Raw genomic sequence first — 19,336 nt, 5'->3', positions numbered from 1 at the left:
GTATGCTTATAACTGCCTGGGTAGTCATACAAGGGCAGCGCCCTATGGCAGCAATAATAGTACTTCAGGCCACAACAGTGATAAAAAAATGACAGCACTGTTCAGAAAACGTAGTCTGTACGGAAATATTAACCGGTAGGGAGAGTTGCATCCTGGTTTCCACGTATTTTCAGTTTCGTGAAGAGATCGACGAGTGCCTGCTAACACAAAAGGATATTAGTAGCCTAGAACGAACTAAGTCTCTTGTGTATTCCATCGACGCAAATGCGAATTCAGTTTGTGGCATAGCCGACTGACTAATGGCCGTGGAAGACACCTAGAAGCCATTATGGAATTCAACCTGCAGGTACTGAATGCACTTCACAATCTCTCAACCTACGAAGGAAGCGTCGGAGCAACGTCAAATATTGGCGTCACTTTAGCAAATACGGCAGTGACGCGCCATGTGAAAGACTGGAAGACTGCGAGTGGAATGACATTCAGTGACCACAATATCAAACACTTTACCATCACTGCGAGGTAAATCCAAGATGACACAGAAAACGTGCTTATGAGGCCCAAATATAAGATCAAGGACGCTAACTTGGAAGAACTAAGAACAGTGTTTCAGTGTCCAGGAAGTCCATCGTGGGGTGATAATGTAGATGATAAAGCGCGAGATCCGAATAGTTGCGATACTGAACACATTCGTGGCCTTTTTACTATCTTCACTGAGAGTGAAATTCTCATTCTGGAAACATCCCCCAGGCTGTGGCTAAGCAATGTCTCCGCAATATCCTTTCTTCCAGGAGTGCTAGTTCTGCAAGATTCAAAGAAGATCTTCTGTAAAATTTTAAAGATAGGAGACTAGGTTCTGGTAGAAATGAAGCTGTGAGGAAGGGTGGTGAGTGGCGCTTGGGTAGCTCAGATGATAGAGCACTTCCCCGCGAAAGACAAAGGTCTCGAGTTCGAGTCTCGGTCCGGCACAGAGTTTTAATCTGCCAGGAAGTTTCATATCAGCGTACACTCCGCTGCAGAGTGAAAATCTCACTATCTAACATCAATCAGTTTAGTGCAGATGTAGATGAGCGGTTGTGTAGCCACGGAGGTAGACCAACCAGAGTAGAGCTAAGTGTCAACAACACTAGTGTTATATTGTGTCTAATGGTGTAATAGATCCACCATAAATTGATTATGTCACTCATCGAAAATTTTTGCCGTTCGATCCGAGTAAAAATGTACATAAAAAGGAATTTTGTAATGATTTTTAAGATGTGTTACCCAAATCTTGGAATGACAAACAGAAAATTGGGTTCATTACATCAAATATAATGGGAGGGGCTAGAATTTTGGGAAATTTTGCCTCAGATAAATATGATAAGTTAGCGGAATTTAAGGAAGCCTTTTTCGAGTAATATTGGGGAAAAAGGAAGCAAATAGAGATTTTGAATAAAATCTGGTCCGGAGAAAAATATGATCCCAAGAAAGAAAGCGTTAAAAGATTTGTACAAAAATGGGTAACAACTTTGTCCTATTTAAACCCGAAAGTGGAAAGCGAACAAGTTATAATGGGAATAGAGAATAAGTGACCACTATACTGCCGAAATAAAATAATATCGGCTCCTAGGGATGACAATGAGCGATTTGTTCATTATCTTGAAAGAGTAGAGAATACTTTGAAAGAAGAGGAAAGTGTAAGAAAAACTGGAACCTGAACCGAAGCCGGCCGGAGTGGCCGAGCGGTTCTGGGCGCTACAATCTGGAACCGTGCCACCGCTACGGTCGCAGGTTCGAATCCTGCCTCGGGCATGGATGTGTGTAATGTCCTTAGGTTAGTTAGGTTTAAGTAGTTCTAAGTTCTAGAGGACTGATGACCTCAGAAGTTAAATCTCATAGTGCTCAGAGCCATTTGAACCATTTTGAATAGAACCGAAGTAAATGTAAACAGAATCGGAGTACAACGAAATAATAATTACAGATGCAGATACAGAGGTCGAGGGGGCTCTGTTGGTAACAGATTCAATGACAGAGAATGAAACTTCCAGTACAGACAGCAGCAATCAGCTGACGGGACGGAGTGGCGCAGACCGCCAGCCGAAAGGAATGTCAGGGGCAATGACCGCGTAGAGAAGGAGGAAAACTAATGGCAGTCTGTAATGGCGCTAGCGTTTGCAGGCTGCAGCAGCACAAATTAAACCCACTAGGGAAACCGTTTGTGAGAAAGGCACCGACTGAACAGCTTGGGCGTAAGATTATAGAAACAAAGAAGGCTAAGGGGACAGAGAGTGTAGAAAATGGGGATTCTCAGAAAAATGTAGTGGCATTTTGCGAGAGAAAAAGTCAGAACAGAGAGTATTGGAACCAGGTTAATGAGGAACAATCAGCAGAAAGTGATGATTCAGAACGGGAGATGTGGGTGATTAAGCACTGCCAAGCAGATGAGGGGCTTACCATAAGCTATGGGATTAGCACAATAATAGGGGAAACGGTACTGGAAGTACCAGAGGAAGAGTATAAGAGGGCTGAGGAAGTGTTAAAGAGATTAAATTGAGTAATTTTAGAGAGTAAGGAAGAAGATACAGAAGAGGAGGAAGCACAGGATAATTGTGTAAATTCTGACAACATCATGGGAAGGGTTGCAGAATCAGATGTTATTACAGGAGGTGAGGATTTAGAGCAATGTTTCAATTTTTCGATAGTGGACAGGCTAGTGAAAGCTGGCACAATTAAAAAAGAGGCAGAGAACCCAGTAAATATGTGTGTGATTTCCACAGGAGGGTAGGTTTCAACAGATATGAGGTAGTGCAGGATTTATTAAATGAGCTGGAGTCTGAATTCAGAGAGCAAACTATAGGACAACCTTATCCGGAATCAGCAGTGTTGAAAATCATGGATGTATTTAGTGCCATAAATAGAGGAGCCGCCTTATTCTGGTTCTACATCTACATCCAGATGAGGGGCTTACCATAAACTATGGGATTAGCACAATAATAGGTGCTTGGCGGAGGGTACCCTGTATCACTACTAGGTATCTCTTTTCTTGTCCCAGTCGCAAATAGAATGAGAGAAAAGTAACTGTATGTCTCCATACGAGCCCTTATTCTCTTATCTTGTTTCCGTGGTCCTGGTCGGCGCCGCTTGGCCTTCATGGCCTGTTCGGAGACACTTTTTTTACTTTTTTCCTTAGGTCCTTACGCGAAATGTACTTCAGCAGCATTAGAATCGTTATGCAGTTAGTCTCAAATGCCGCTTCTCTAAATTATCTCAATGGTATTCCGCGAAAAGAACGTCGCTTTCCCTCCAGTGATTCCAGTTTGAGTTGCCGAAGCATCTCCGTAATACTTGCGTATTTTCCGAACCTACCAGTAACAAATCTAGCATCTCGTCTCTGAATTTTCTTCAAATTCTTCCTTTAATCCTACCTGGAGCGGATCCGAAACACTTGAACAGTACTCAGCAACAGGTCTCACTAGTGTCATATGTGCGGTCTCCTTTACAGATGAATGACGCTTTTAAAAGTCTCCTAATTAAACGAAGTCGACCATTCGCCTTCCCTATTACAATCCTTACCTGCTCATTCCATTTCATATGCTTTTGTAACGTTACGCCTGGTATTTAATCAACCTGACTTTGTTCGGCAGCGCACTACTAGTGTTTTACTCGAACATTACGGGTTTGTTTTTCCTTCTCATCTGCATCAGCTACATATAGAGCTAGTTGGCATTCGTCACACCAACTGGAAATTTTGTCTAAGTCATCTTGATCCTTGTACAGTTATTCAATTACGACACCTTCCCACACACCACAACATCGTCAGCAAACAGCCGCAGACTGCTGCTTACCCAGTCCGTCAGATAATTTATGTATATAAAAAATGACAGCGGTCCTATCACACTTCTTTGGGGCACTCCTGACGATAGTCTTGCCTCTGATGAACACTCGCCGTCGATGACAACATACTGAGTTCTTTTAGTTAATAAGTCTTCGAACCATTCGCATACCTGAGAACGTATTCCATATGATTTCACTTTTGTTAACAGTTGGCAATGTGGCACCGTGTCAAATACTTTACAGAAATCTATGAACCCTCCTGTTGCCCTTCATCCATGGTTCGCAGGGTGTCATGTGAGCAAAAGGTAAGTTGGGTATCGCACGAGAGATGTTTTTTAAGACAGTGCTGACTTGTTGACACGAGCTTTTCCTTCTCAAGGAAATTTACTATATTCTATCAAAAGTTCGGTGTCAACCAGTAACACAAACAGACTTTTCAGTCTTTGAAGATACTAATTAGTTTCTTGAAGGTAAAGTCAACTGGAATTCATTTACTAGCTCCTCACTATATCTTTAAACTATAATAAGCTGTTTTTAAAATTTATGTTGATCAAATATGAAAAGGTTCAATTTTTCATCTTTATATTTGTTGCTTCCTGCTGTTGCAACATTCTTTCAGTTTCGCCCCACAGTGTGCTGTGCTTTCCGTCCATAGCATTCCTAGATGTATTTCATCGTATGGGTTCTTCTAGGTTTGATATTTTCTTATACATACAGTTTTCTTCCTTCACTTGCGATTTTAAGCTATATACTATTTTGAGACTCTTTTATTTATTTACACGGTACTCGCTATTTTTGATTTATTTCTATAAATACGGGTGTTTGCGTATTGTCCCACACTGGTGAATGTATTTATGACCTAGTGATGTACCTGGCGCAGTTAAACGCAAGCTCCAGATATCGAGCACATTCTCTTTACTCTTTTGAAATACATTTCGTCTCACATAATTGTGTAGGTAAGGGCATACTGACCTTTCCTCGTGCAGCATATTATGTGAAGTTTATTGATATATGTAATCACGAGGGTAATGTAGTTTGGTGTAAAATCTCATGAAGACATTGTGTGGCGTCTTGGCCGGCCGGAGTGGCCGAGCGGTTCTAGGTGTTACAGTCTGGAACCGCGAGACCGCTACGGTTGCAGGTTCGAATCCTGCCTCGGGCATGGATGTGTGTGATGTCCTTAGGTTAGTTAGGTTTAAGTAGTTCTAAGTTCTAGGGGAAGTTAAGTCCCATGGTGCTCAGAGTCATTTGAACCATTTTTGTGGCGTCTTGTCACTTAGGTTGCTGTAAGTGTATCTATCAATCGACATTTTTCATTCGAGATTCTAAATTGTTCTTGCGGTGATATATTCAATGGTGCACATTGAAAGGTTATGAGGATCGTCGTTTAAGTTGTAGGAAACGGAGCGTGAAACGAAATAATATTCTAACATTAGTGACATTTTGTTCTCTATGGATTTAATAAAGGATTGCAAGCAGTGTAGTTATTTGGTACGATTTGATCCGTGTATGACGTAAGCGTATACAAGAAATCACGCCAGAAAGTAATTTTCTCATTTCAAGTAAGATCGTTTCGACACCACACTAAGACCAAACGGTTTTGATAAATGACATTTTTATCGTTTACCAATAAGGTCCACACGATTACTAGCAAATGTGATGAACTGCGACCATGTAATCTTCGTGAGACAGTTAAATTCAATGGGCAGTGCTCTACGAAAATGGTAAAAAAAGGATACTTAAGATTAAATGCCCAGTAAACTACGAGATCAATAGAAACTAAGTAGAAACTACTATTTGAAAGGATGGTGAAGGAAATCGACAGCAACATTTCCAAGGAAAGATCTCAATATTTGGCGAAATCGATTTAATGAAATAATAGGAAATCTTAATCAAAATAGTTATCTGGAGATTTGAACCACTGTGCTTTAAGTTTATTATCAGGAAACAATGGCTGGCCGTTAAAGTATCCAAAGCAAAGGGCATTATGAGTCTTAGAAATGTGTCATTATGCACCTGCTGGCAGAAAAACAGTGTTTTATGTTAAGAACTGCGTCGCAGGCATGTGTCCATCGCAGGTGGCATCGCTTACCAACCGCGACGCCTTTGGCTCGCGACATGCGAAAAGCGACTAACGGAAGTGCAAGAACTGTTAATACTGTACGAGAACGCCCATCTACACTCTGCCGAGTTCACAAAAGAACCTTTCCAGGTGCTTGGCTGGAAAGTAATCCCTGCCGCACTTTTTCTTCTGATCTTGCTCCGTTGAATGTTTACGTTCCTTGCTCCTATTGTATATGATTAGTTTCTCTTTTATATTCTGTTTCTATTTTTTGTGTTGTCTAGTTGTCACTGTAGGCTTGTATCATGGGAAGCAAGGAGATGTTGTTGTTTGGTGGCCGGTATCCGCTTTCTATAACACTACTGCACACATGTATTAACATGGTTCTTTATTCACAAGAACAAGAAGTTACGTACCTTAAGATAGTGGTACAAGCTCTTCCGTAATAGGCCACGTTAGCCTCACTGCTGGGGAAGTGCCAGTCCCGCTGTGTACACTACTCTGGTCGCTAGGTACTGACTGACACTGAGCTAGATGCTGAGCTAAATGCGGCGGCGACTCCTACTGGGGTGTGACTGACGACTCGACTCATTGACTCACTGGGTGACTGACTGGGCTATCCGGTCACCGGCGGCGATCTAAATACTAGCGGTCGAGAGGGCGTTGGCGACGTGTTCCTTGTCAGTCTCTGTTTGGCCTATCTCCTGATAGACGTGTTGCTTGTGACTACTATCGTTCTTCTCCCAACCTCTTTGCCTCCCGGTGTGCTGGTGACAGCTTACGTCAGCACAGTATTCAATAAACCAACGAGAAACGCCATAAAATATGCACTATTCTGATACAAATGAATAACCTGACAACAAAATTCTAATATAATAAAATAAACTGTATCTGTAAAACGACCCTGGCCCAAACATAACGCATTAGAGAGATATTACGTACTTTGTACCCCAATGTGACCATGTCCTACCCAAGAAGCGTCTCTAAATATGTAAACCTGGCAGTCAGAGTAGATTCCCCCCCCCCCCCTTCCCACCGTAAAAAATCGCAGTTAACAAATTCTTTTACGCTGCAAATAGTCAATATAATTGTGTATTCACCAAAAAAGCTAAGATATATGTCAGTATGAGAGGAGAAATACAAGTTTTAACAAAGGTGCACCGTCACAATTTCTTACATTTTCCACGTTTAGATCTAAGAGCCGCTAAATCGAGACTGCGATGAGACTTAAGATGACGAAATTAATATTTCCTTAATGGTTATCGATCTGGAAACCGGTTTTTGATCTGGAAGTTTATAGACGGCTAAGAAAAGAAGTAAAAAGCAGACAAAATGTTTATGCCTCTTGCAAGATTAGAACTTGGTGCTAAAGCACCTTCCCCTTCAGAAAGCAACCGCATTACAACATACCTAGCAAACTGGCAATGTCAGCAGAATTCTCTCACTGCCGTAATGATCGTTGACAGAGATATTTCGTAATGCTAAATATGACATTCGTTATAGACTCTATGCGGAACGACATTTCTGGAATCAATAAATATGAGAACCCAGTGTTACATCTAAAGTGAAAATCATTTAGATTATTTATCGGAAATGAGAACGAAATATCAAGTGAATTTAGCAGGACAATCGTGACCACTCCAGGAAGTAAATCGATGGTCACATACATGACAAACGTATTCTTCAGTGTTGCCAGTTCTCAATTAGACAAGTTACGTATAGAACACGTTTGTTCAGACAATGTGCATTTGGGAAACTGGCACTTCGAAGACACAGCGATCACGGCGGCTACCGTGTTGACTGGCAGTAGTTAAATTACAGCGCTGTGAGGTTTATTAAAATTTTAGCAACTACGATTTGGATCTAACCCGTAATTACGAATAATATTCAGATGAAGCGACTGCAACTCGAACACCGTAAACAAAGAGCAGGAGGAATTATTTGTATGGTCTTACTATTCAATATCTGTCGTAATTATTTTTTTCCGTCCAATTGACAGATTCATTCGCCAGAAGCGACTCACCTCCTTGTATTTCCAGCGTCACCCGTGGCTACACTGTAAACATTTATTATTCTTTCGATCATTATGAACTTAGAAACAATTTTCTTAAGAATACTGTCATTGGCGCTGTCTGGAAGGCTACGGATAACAAAGTTGCAAATCAAGAAAGTGAAATGGGCTCAAAATTATAAAAGAAATAGACACAGTGACATTGTGCAGAGTAAATCCGAATTTTGCCTCTGCTAAAACGAAGGGAAGAGCAGCTGTCATCAGCACGTGTAAAAAGGAGCACAAAACTCTGACACTATTGTCCGTATGCTCTGAAATATGCCTCATTGAACGAAACAGCCACTCCGTCTACAATAACGAAAATAACGAATACTATTGTCTACTCATAATGATTACCATCTGATCGCTGATATTGATTCGTCACTGACAGCAAATGCTTTTGATGAATGGCAGTGTCTACCTGCAGTACACTTCAGAGGGAGGGAAATCAAAGTCTTAGTGAGAATGTTTTGTAGAACAATTCAGACAGGAAATTAGCATTGTGCAATTAAATTAATGGTTTGCAGTTATGCTTTAGGAATCAGACCTTAATTACATTCTTCCAGCAGCTGACAGCAATGGAGTCTGCCTATTTGTTTCTGGACTTCTCTGCTTAACTTAGCATTTTTACCGACATGCGTTTTGAGCAGTTGTGTGGTTAGTACGGTTGGTTTTGATACATCGCCTCATTTAGGCATAAAAATCGAAAGTCAACTTGCTGCTTATTATGTTACTTTTTAGCCACATGTGTGTTGTAACATTTTAGACATGGAAATACAAATGGGTGGGTGGTGGGGAACATAATTTGAGAGTTTACAGTTGTAGGCATCAGTTTTGGCACATATATGAGTGTAAACTTTGCATTTTTCTGTTGCTGACATACTTTTGCGAATATTTGAGATGTTGAATTAACACTGCGATACTTGGGAAGCGTTATGTGTTTCATGGGATAAATTCGGTGCCGAAATATTTAACTTTATGGTCCCCTGCACTTATATCAAGTGTGGAACATAGGTCTAACTATAATCTTTCACAAGTGCTCCTTAACCAATACATTCAATCAGTAAAGCCAAGTAACATTGGTATTGTCAAAATCTTCATGTATTTTTGATAAATACCCGAATCCTTTTGTACGTGACGCCTATTTACAAAAAATTCGAGTGCAGCTCAAGTGTAAAAAAGTATTGTCAATCTCTTTAAACAGTTTTGGACATGGCGCAAATTTCAGATCGTTCAGATACTTTAGAAAAGGACTTTATAACGGATGCTAGCATAAGTGTGCGAGTTACTCCATCTTGCTTTTTTAATTTTTTTTAATTTTTGAAATTTCGTTTCGAATTTACTTCTAGGACAACAGTGTTAGCGTCTTCACCTGGGAATTTGTTTGGCTGTTTACTCTTAATGGTCTGTACATTTCTGGAATGTGACTGGTAGTTTCATTTTAATGGCCGCCGCTGTACCACGATACGAGTTATGGCTTCTTGGAACGTGAAAGGCACTCAAGCACTCCGTCATCAGGCCACAAGTGACCCATCGCGACCATCCGACCTCCGTGTCATCCTCAGCTGAAGATGCGGATAGGAGGGGCGTGTGGTCAGCACCGCTCTCCCGGTCGTTACGATGGTTTTCTTTGACCGGAGCCGCTACTATTCGGTCTAGGAGCTCCTCAGTTAGCATCACGAGTCTGAGTGCACCCCGAAAAATGGCAACAGCGCATGGCGGCCCAGATGGTCACCCATCCATGTGCCGGCCACGCTCGACAGCGCTTAACGTCGGTGATCTGACGGGAACCGACGTATCCACTGCGGCAAGGCCGTTGGCGGGATGTGAAAAGGCGTCGTAGTTAAAGGCGAGTGGCTTGACATGTGTTGATGACAACGTCATTGATAGCGAGGCATGGCTTGTGACATCGTGTGTGCTATTGTGAGAAGGAGGAGGTCTCACTTCAAACTTGGTACCTCACGATGGACCACAAGTAACCCAGTCGTTATCTGATGCAGTAACGAATGAGAGACGGTGGCGTGGACATGCTCTCAAGAGGTTCCATGCGCCACCACTGCTGGAAGAGTACTTTATCAGAGCGCTGTACCACTCAGCCCCAGTCAGCAAATATCACATACGACGACAGCATCTTCTTACTTCAGATCCAAAAGGGCGAGTTGTGTTAGAAGTCAAAACTGTATCGAAGTTTATGGCCAACTGTAAATCGACAGATTATCATTCTGAATTGTATCAAGTTATAAATTTTAGTGTTCAGTGACAGTAGCAAATATATAGACTTTCCTGTGGACATGGATTGTTTCCAAGAGGCGCATTTTATATTGTTCAGAGTTTAATGAAATGGTCCAAAATTTGATTAGTAATGTAGTATCTGCTCGTAAACTTCCAGAAGTAAGTATAGACTCACTATAACCCACTATAGTGCCGTCGCGAATGTCTGAAGTTTTTTCTCGCCCGGCACTACATTATGTGTTTGCCCGTTGCATATAACGAACAAATTCTAGTACTAGCACTTTTGAGAGCAATTATATAAATATCGCAGACTGGAGGTCAAATTTGATGTCAGGTTAGGAATAACTGAAATCTGTTCAGGGCTCCGCTCTACTGCATGACACTAAACTTAGCTCCATCGAAGAATGTTCTGTGTTGATCTAGGTTAGCACGAAACATGCTTGGCAACACGCCTAAAATCAGCTATCGACACCATTATTGCGCTTCGACCTCAGTCATTAATTGTACGTTAGAGATACAGAATATTTACTATCGAAGGTTTATTGTTACGAAGGTGGTTGGGAATACACAGAGAAAGGAACGATCGTCAAGCTTCTCCCGATAAGAAAAAGATTTAGTACTATAAATCTTTTTGTGATGATATAAAGACACCACAGAGTGCATGAAACAAGTGAAGTGACTACAGCCAACAAGGTACAAGCGTGGGAAGAACTAGCTCTTGACTTTAATTCGCAGAACTTCGGAACAGTTTTTAGCTGGAAGGATTTAAAATTGTCTAATGAAAATATTAAGAAAAGGACCAATAAATCAACTGCATGACGAAGGATAATTTTAGAAATCACTTTACAATTATTACGGTACATTTCATCTTCGTGTAATTGTTTGTAGAGTGTGAACTGGGGCAAACACAGTTTGATAATTTTTCAAGGTTGAAAAGCATAAAACTGGAGGCGATAACATTGTGAGGCATACGGTTACAGAAAGTGGACAGAATCTTACTGCAGTTCTAAAGCCAAACATTTTTCTTGTATTTCATTCATTTAATGGCGATGCGGATTTTCATCATGACGTAACATACAGTGGTTTGTGAACATTTTAGTACGTTTGCATAAATTCCTTTGAAGCGAATTAGCTGCGTAAAATGTAGTTTACAATATTATTCGTTACGTTCTTGATTGTATACAGATTCAGATGACACTGAAGGCTGTAGTTGTTCCGCAACACCAATAGATGAATATGTAGTAATATACAACGAATATACACTACTGGCCATTAAAATTGCTACACCAGGAAGAAATGCGATGATAAACGGATATTCATTGGACAAATATATTATACTGGACCTGACATGTGATTACATTTTCACGAAATTTGGGTGCATAGATCCTGAGAAATCAGTACCCAGAACAACCACCTCTGGCCGTAATAACGGCCTTGATACGCCTGCGCATTGAGTCGAACAGAGCTTGGATGGCGTGTACAGGCACAGTTGCCCATGCAGCTTCAACATGATACCACAGTTCATCAAGAGTAGTGACTGGCGTATTGCGACGAGCCATTTACTCGGCCACCATTGATCAGACGTTTTCAGTTGGTGAGAGAACTGGACAATGTGCTGGCCAGCGCAGCAGTCGAACATTTTCTGTATCCAGAAAGGCCCTACAGGACCTGCAAAATGCGGTCGTGCATTATCCTGCTGAAATGTAGGGTTTCACAAGGATTGAATTAAGGGTAGAGCCACGGGCCGTAACACATCTGACATGTAACGTCCACTGTTCAAAGTGCCGTCAATGCGAACAAGAGCTGACCGAAACGTGTAACCGATGGCACCCCATACCATCACGCCAGGTGATACGCCAGTGTGGCAATGACGAATACAGTCTTCCAATGTGCGTTCACCTGGATGTCGCCAAACACGGATGCGACCATCGTGATGCTGTAAACAGAACCTGTATTCATCCGAAAAAATGACGTTTTGCCATTCGTGGACCCAGGTTCGTCGTTGAGTACACCATCGCAGGCGCCCCGTCTGTGATGCAGCGTAAAGGGTAACATCAGCCATGGTCACCGAGCTGATAGTCGATGCTCCTGCAAACGTCGTCGAACTGTTCGTGCAGATGGCTGTTTTCTTGCAAACGTCCCCATCTGTAGCCGCAGAGATCGAGACGCGTCTGCACGATCCGTTACAGCCATGCGGATAAGACGCCTGTCATCTCGACTGCTAGTGATACAAGGCCGTTGGGATCCAGCACGGCGTTCCGTATTACCCTCCTGAACCCATTGATTCCATATTCTGCTAACAGTCATTGGATGTCGACCAACGCGAGCAGCAATGTCGCGATACGATAGACCGCAATAGCGATAGGCTACAATCCGACCTTTATCAAAGTCGGAAACGTGATGGTACGCCTTTCTCCTCCTTACACGAGGCATCACAACAACTTTTCACCAGGCAACGCCTGTCAACTGCTGTTTCTTTATGAGAAGTCGGTTGGAATCTTTCCTCATGTCAACACGTTTTAGGTGTCGCCACTGGCACCTGCATTGTGTGAATGCTCTGAAAAGCTAATCATTTCCATATCACAGCATCTTCTTCCCTTCGGTTAAATTTCGCGTCTGTAGCACGTCATCTTCGTGGTGTAGCAATTTTAATGGCCAGTAGTGTATTTTTCTCATTGATGACAACGTAAATGTAAATGAAGGAGATAATGTTTGTAACGGAACAAATTAAAGGCTTTACTTTACCGAAGTATGCGATACCCTCCAAATACAACCAGTTTAACGAGTAATTATGATTTTAGAAAAGTTATTGTGTATGTTAACAATGATTGCATAACATGTCTCCATAAACAGTCAGCCCATTAAATTATACTGAATAACTGACCCACACAAAAGTTAATATCACTTGATCACTGATACAGCAAATGTCATTATGTAAAAACACTAAGTTCATCTTAAATAATTAATATGAAGTACGAAAAATAGTGGCCAACTTAGGTATTTTGGATCTCCTTAAATAAAAATCACCCAATGAAACGTATTTGTTCACTAGGAGCGTTTCCACTCAGTATTCACGTAATCAATCGTATTTTAGACGAAAACCAATGTAATTCTGAATAATTCATGTTATTTACTTATTTATGCAAATTAGAGATGTCAATTGACAAACTTCTATAAAACGGCCTTTTTGTAACAAAGAATTATTCTGTCAAGTCAACAAATCTGTCTGTCATTTTAAATACATGTTAAATTATGTCACTCGATGCAAATTAATAACTTCTCTGCACAAATTATGATAACAGATGTACATGTGACTTATAAACTATATCTCTTTTTAGTAGTTCTTTGACAGTGTTATAAATACAAGCAGCAAGAAGTGTCAGGGCGCAGTCGGAATGTCACTTTGGTAAAGTGTGTTTGTGTGTTATTGTTTGAGGTGGATAAACAATGCAAAGAACATGTAAAGGAAGTACTACTTTGTGTTGTGTCATGGTCTTTGGTGGACAGTGGAATTAAGATGGCCACCAGAGTAATAAATATTTGAAGTTTACATATTTGTTGGTGTCGCTCGTTCTTTATCATCAAAAGCACATAAAAAACACGCGACCTCATGTTTTTAACCCTAGACAACCAGATTTAGAGCCAGCATCAGCATCGAGACACAGCAGCGATCCAGTAAGTAGCAGCGATTACCACAACACAATGCATTTTAATGGTGCCAACCTAACATCAAGTGCTAACAAGCTCCGAAAATTTGAGTGAAATAGTGCGATTATAGCAATTAGCAATATCTACGACTAGGCGACCATTACAAAAGTGGGGGCTCAGCCGGGATCTTTAAGTGCATCGATGATAATAGTCCAGCGATAAATTTCGTAAGTGCATAGCACTCCAAAAAAGTTTATTTGTGCAGTGTGGCAACAGTGAAAATATGTCAAAGCAAAAAAAAAGTGTGTTTGTGCGACTACGAAGAACTATCATCACACCGCTCCGAAGATTAACGTCTGGATTATGTCAATGGAATTCATCAAGCAAGACTTCAGCTTCGATAAAACCGAATAAAAGTGAAGAATGCCAACAAGAACACCGATCACGACATCATAGCATAGCTACATAAAGCAAGGTATTTTGTTGTTGGTTTCATTTAAAAAAATTAATAGTTAAGATGTCTCTACCTGAGAGTGATGAGATCGTAGGAAATGTAAAAATTGAACCAGGGGATGGTGAACAATTAAACTTAACAGAGTGGCTAGCGGAGTTTGCAACTCAAATAAGCTCACAACTTAAACAATCGAGTGAACAAGTAAGTTTGAAACTTAAAGAAAACACAGATAGACTGGATAAGTTAAGTTTGAATTTTGATCTATTAAGTACTCATCTCAATGAGAAGTGTGAAGAAATTAAAACTACCCTCAGTAAGGACACTAGAGAGCAGTTGGTAAACTTCAGAAAAGAATTTCAAGTTAAAGTTGAAAGTTTAAATGAAAACATACAAGCTAACACAGACAGCATTGCTGTCATCAACAACAGAGTAGATACTGAAGTAGAAAGATTAGATCAGAGAATAGACAAAACATCAGAAAACCTTAAAACAAGAATAAAACCTGTATACCACTAGTGTGGATACAAAAGTAGAAAATATACACACTAAATATACGCAATTGGAAGACACAGTGATGTCTAAACAAATTTTTTACAATCAAAATGCAATGTATGGGCACATCCAAGTTAAATGCTTTCCTGGTGAAAATCTGCATCGTATTGACTTTATTCACCAATGTAAGGATATGTTTGTAGTAGGAATGTCAGATAACATAAAAATTAAGTTAGTAATATGGTTTCTAGAAGGGGTAGCCCTATCCTGGGCTAACGAGAATAATGATTCTTGGAATACTTTTGAAGAGTTTGAAGCTAAATTTATTTGTAAATTTTGGCCACAATCCGTACAAGCCAGATTAAAGTCAGAATTTCTAAATGGACCAGTGTATAGAGGGAAAGTAGGGGAATGCAAAAATTTTGCAGAGATCAATTGAAAAAACTTGCTCACTTGAATAACTCTTTTGATATTATGACACAAATTGATGTTTTAAAAAGAAGGTTACCAGAGAGACTGCAGTGGGAATTGGTCCATGGACCAGACGATTAAATGGAAGAGTTCCTGAAATTTGTAGATAAATTAGATAGGGCCTTGGAAAGAGAAAATAACCAAAGTTTTGGCTCTGGCAACAACCAGTATGGGGGGTGGAACAGGAATATAAATAGAGATTATTATAGTAGGAGAGACTTTGAAAATTCTGGAAATAATGCTCCAAATAGGGGAGATAGGAGATATGAAAATGATTTTAGAATCAATACACAGGAGGGGGATGGAGGAGAGATAATAGGAATGTTAGAAATAGGTATTGGGGAAGAGAACAAGATAGAAGGGGGTTTGTTGAAACTAGTGAACAAAACGACAACTACAAACGGACAGACCGACTGAACCAGCCGGGAAACGGTGGACAGTCCCACTAGATGTCCGTAGTTTTGGGGCTAGACAATATTATGACAGGACAACACATAACCGAAACTGGAAAATGAGAGGATACAATGTAAAGAGTAAGTACCATGAAAATACTGATGTTGTTAGAATGAATAAATTAGAATTTAATAAATGGTTTTGGGATACTATGAGTAAAAGTGATACAGTTAATAAAAACAGTGTTCAAGCACAGGTAGTTAGTGAAATTGCAGAAGTTGAAGGTATTGCAGAGTTCCACAGTTGGGCTGAAAAAGATACTGGTGTTAATAACAAGTCAGACACACCACAAATAGAATCTATTTTGGGGGGTTCATTTGATAAGAAGGGGGATGACGAAGTGTTTAATGGAGCCAAAGACTCAGTTGCTGAGATTCAGATACATAGGGGGGAAACTGAAGATGGGGTTGTTGTGGAGGAGGAGGAAAAAGTAATAGAGGGACATTTAAATAATGATCCTAAATCAAGTGATGTTATTGATGAGAGTGTGGAGGAAGAAATAAAAGTATTTGTAGAATTGAAAAGTGATTATGTGGTAAAGGTAAGTGATGTGACAAACATGGGTAATAATGAGGTTAATTTAAGTGAAATGCAGACTAGGGAATGTGTATCTGAGGACAAGCTATTGCCTATTGGGAACATTGAAACACTAATCTATGAGAATGGTAATAATAATAATATTAAAGAAAATATAAAGGGGTGGAATGTAAATGTGTGTTTTCAAGAAAAAGGGGAAAAGTTTTTAGAAGTTTTGTGGAACAACTATGGAAACTGTATGAACATAGATGCCTTTTGGAAAGAATTAGCAACCTTGTATCCTACATGGTGGACAAGAATCCGTAGTGGACTTTATAAAAAATGGGGTGAAAACAGTAGTTTGTTAAGCGACAACACAGTGTTAAGAGGAACAGATGAAAACAAAGGTTTATGTTTAAATGTCAGTGCTTTGCAAACAGAGAGGGATGTGTCTAAGTGTAGGAAAGAGGGATTAGACTTAGGAACTAAAGAAATTGGAAATGATCTATTGTTTGAAAATACTGAAATAGACAAAGATGTTGAGCTAGGTTGTCTATATGTTGAAGTAAACATTGACGTTTGTCCATTTGAAATAAAAGAATGCCCACATCCTAATGTGTATCGACTTATCTTTCCCAGATCAAGAAGTTTAATTGGATTATGAAACATCACTGAATTAAAACCATATAAACATGATTAAGCACATTTCCCTTTTTGAATACAGTTACTTACCCATTTTCCATAAAGCATTTTACCAGCAAAGATTTTCACTGGGCGTGTCAGATAGCAACTAACACTCATCCTATAGACCATGGAAAAGTTCCAGATCTCTGAGAGAATGTTTTTATATTTTTATTGTCACTATTGAATATTAAATTTGGAGACACCTTCTTTACTTGCAAGGAGCAAGTTTAACCATGCACCCTAAGAGGTGACAAACATTTATTACTTTCTGTTTGTATTGTTGAATATGGGACATACTTGCACCAAATATAAAAGACAATGTAAAAATTGTTGTACAAGACCCATCATTTTGTTACCATTCTTTTCTTAGGCATAAGATTTGTGTACAATTTTCTACAGCTAATCAGATGTTCACCAAGTTTCATGTTTGTGTTATGTTGTGACCAATTTAATTGTGCAATTTTGGTATTCATATGTTCTTGTACTATCTTGACTATGTGTCTCAATGGGAGACAATATTAAAAAAAACTTTTCTTTTTTTTCAAACACATATTATATTCATACATGTGACTTCTCTAGTGTTTGTGTTTATATATCATGTCCATACTTATAATTATGTTCTTTCTTTTCATTTCGTTTATGTGGCTCAAAAAGAGCAGACAATTGCAATATTTTCCTATGGACATCTGACCTATCCATCTATGTAATATATTTATGTTCCCTCTATTATCTTGCTTATTCTGTGACTCAATGAGAGCTGACTTTGAAATAATTTACATATATTTTTTATACATCTAAAGATCGCATGTGATATATTTGTGTCTGTTTTTGATCATTTTCCATGTGGCTCACTGGGAGCAAAGATGAACAAATTGTTTTACTTTCATATATTACTAAATATTTTTATTATGCTGTCATACTGAGAGACACAACACAAAGTGCATTTGAAACAACACAACTAAAATATTTGCAGGAAAAAGACATTTTGAAACGGTGTAACAGTCATTGTACACATACACATTATGCATAGTAAAACAAAAAAATTATTAAAGTAGTACTTTTCCAAATTTTAACCATTTGACACATTTGTCCTAGTCAGCTAATATCATTAACATTCTGTAAATGATATTACCCAAGGGGGGTATTGTAACGGAATATATTAAAGGCTTTACTTTACAGAAGTATGCGATACCCTCTAAATTCAACCAGTTTAATGAGTATTTATGATTATAGAAAAGTTATTGTGTATGTTAACAATGATTGCATAACATGTCTCCATAAACAGTCAACCGATTAAATTATACTGAATAACTGACCCACACAAAAGTTAATATCACTTGATCACTGATACAGCAAATGTCATCATGTAAAAACACTAAGTTCATCTTAAATAATTAATATGTAGTACGAAAAATAGTGGCCAACTTAGGTATTTTGGATCTCCTTAAATAAAAATCACCCAGTGAAACCTGTTTGTCCACTAGGAGCGTTTTCACTCAGTATTCACGTAATCAATCGTATTTTAGACGAAACCCAATGTATTTCTTAATAATTCATGTTGTTTACTTATGCAAATTAGAGAAGTCAGTTGACAAACTTCTATAAAACGGCCCTTTTGTAACAAAGAATTATTCTGTCAAGTCAACAAATCTGTCTGTCATTTTAAATACATGTTAAATTACGTCACTCGATGCAAATTAATAACTTTTCTGCACAAATTATGATAACAGATGTACATGGGACTTATAAACTATATCTCTTTTTAGTAGTTCTTTGACAATGTTATAAATACAAGCAGCAAGAAGGGTCAGGGCGCAGTCGGAATGTCACTTTGGTAAAGTATGTTTGTGTGTTATTGTTTGAGGTGGATAAACAATGCAAAGAACATGTAAAGGAAGTACTACTTTGTGTTGTGTCATGGTCTTTGGTGGACAGTGGAATTAAGATGGCCACCAGAGTAATAAATATTTGAAGTTTACATATTTGTTGGTTTCGCTCGTTCTTTATCATCAAAAGCACATAAAAAACACGCGACCTCATGTTTTTAACCCTAGATAACCAGATTTAGAGCCAGCATCAGCATCGAGACACAGCAGCGATCCAGTAAGTAGCAGCGATTACCAAAACACAATGCATTTTAATGGTGCCAACCTAACATCAAGTGCTAACAAGCTCCGAAAATTTGAGTGAAATAGTGCGATTATAGCAATTAGCAATATCTGCCACTAGGCGACCATTACATGTTTACACGGAGCAGGTAAGAACGATATTGTACTAAAATAATGTTCTAATTGAATTGTGACAGCACAATATCGCGTATTTTGAACTAAAAGTAACCTCTGATTGCAGGTATATGGGCAGCACTCAAGCCAGGATTATATAATTTTGTCAGCATTGCGTTCCAGAAACAAAAGAACACAAAACGTTCTCGAAGTGAAACTTCAGTTTTACAAAACAAGATTAG

The sequence above is a fragment of the Schistocerca piceifrons genome, chromosome X (genome assembly GCF_021461385.2).
Source record: "Schistocerca piceifrons isolate TAMUIC-IGC-003096 chromosome X, iqSchPice1.1, whole genome shotgun sequence".
Lineage (NCBI taxonomy): Eukaryota > Metazoa > Arthropoda > Insecta > Orthoptera > Acrididae > Schistocerca > Schistocerca piceifrons.
Note: the sequence above shows the minus strand (reverse complement) of the source record.